Source organism: Meleagris gallopavo, chromosome 1 (assembly GCF_000146605.3).
Source record: "Meleagris gallopavo isolate NT-WF06-2002-E0010 breed Aviagen turkey brand Nicholas breeding stock chromosome 1, Turkey_5.1, whole genome shotgun sequence".
Classification (NCBI taxonomy): Eukaryota; Metazoa; Chordata; class Aves; order Galliformes; family Phasianidae; genus Meleagris; species Meleagris gallopavo.
In genome coordinates, this window is record NC_015011.2 from 156,482,551 (window position 1) to 156,484,117 (window position 1,567).

Consider the following 1,567-nt stretch of genomic DNA (forward strand, 5'->3'; position numbering starts at 1 on the left):
GGGGGAAGATCATAACAAGATGAAATAATTTGAGTTGAACGGACAACAAAAATGACAACGTGTTATAAGGAAAACTCTAATGCCACAGAAGCATTTAAAGAATGAACATACTAAGAAAAATGTTGTCCCCTATATAGATTTCCTTAATGTTAATCTTCTATTTTTTTTTTAATTTATTTTAAACATCATATTTAACAAGGATTCATCTCTATAATGATTTTTGTTTTCTTTTTCTTGATTTAAAGTATCACAGGCAGGTGTTAGTTGAGCCAAAACTACAGTAGAATTGTAAAACTATGACCTTACTATCATAGCATTCATGCTATGACATAGAAGGATTTTTTCTAAAAATAAAAAATAAATAAATAAAAATAATTCTCCCTCTATCATACTATGTCTTAGTTAAGAGCTGGATAACATTATAATAAGTTGAGGCTGATAAAACAATGAACAGGAGAACAAAGACTGGGTAGCCTTGATATGTATCATGGATGAGCAAGAGACAAGAGAATGTTGTTTTTGGCTATGCTTGACTGTGCTGATTTACTGGACTCACAGCTATGATGGGTCTCTGTTAATGGTATGTGCCTGCACACGTGCACGTGCATATATGCCTGTGGACACAAAGTTTTTCCTGACATAGACTTTCCAGTATTTGGTCTAGTCAGTATTTTTATCTTGAGAGTTCCACGTTGTGTGGTGTTTCTTTTCATTCTGTGACATCCTCTGAATGCCACTATACTATAATTATTTTTTTATAGGGAAAAAAAAAAATAGTGATAGAACAAGGGGGAAAGGTTTTAAACTGAGACAGAGGAGGTTCAAGTTAGATACTAGGAGGAATTTTTTCACACAGAATGTGGTGAAGCACTGAAACAGGTTGCCCAAGAAAGTTGTGGATGTCCCATCCCTGGAGGCACTCAAGGCCAGGATGGATGTGGCACTGGGCAGCCTGGTCTAGTGCTAAGTGACCCTGCACATAGCAGGGGGGTTGAAACTAGATATCATTGTGGTCCTTTTTCAACCCAGGCCATTCTATGATTCTATGATTCTATGATTCTATGATTCTACGATTCTATGATTTTACGATTCTATGATTCTATGATTCTGTGATTCTAAGATTCTATGATTCTGTGAAAAATGCGACATACTTTCCAGGCTATGTTGACACAAAGTTTTTTAAAAAAAAGTTTTAACTGTGAATAGGAAGGGACTACATTTTCTTCCCAATAACATCACATGAAACCAATTTTACAATCAGTTATAACTTTGTTTATAGACTGTTTGCATCCTTTCAATTCCATGTGAGTTTAGACATATGTGCTTTTTATATTTATATTTTGATAGCATTCAAGAATTCAAGAAAATTCAAGACTTCATAACATCTAGAAAAATACATTTCATTTGTAAGATGGGACTGGGGTTAGAACTGAATAGTTGTTTTGCAATGGAAAACAAAAAAAATAGTTTGTTAGTGACACAGTATCTTGCCTTGTTTGGGTATAGCCATCACAATGCACTGTTTAACATGATACAGAATTTTAGTCTGGTATTAGTATCTTCCTTT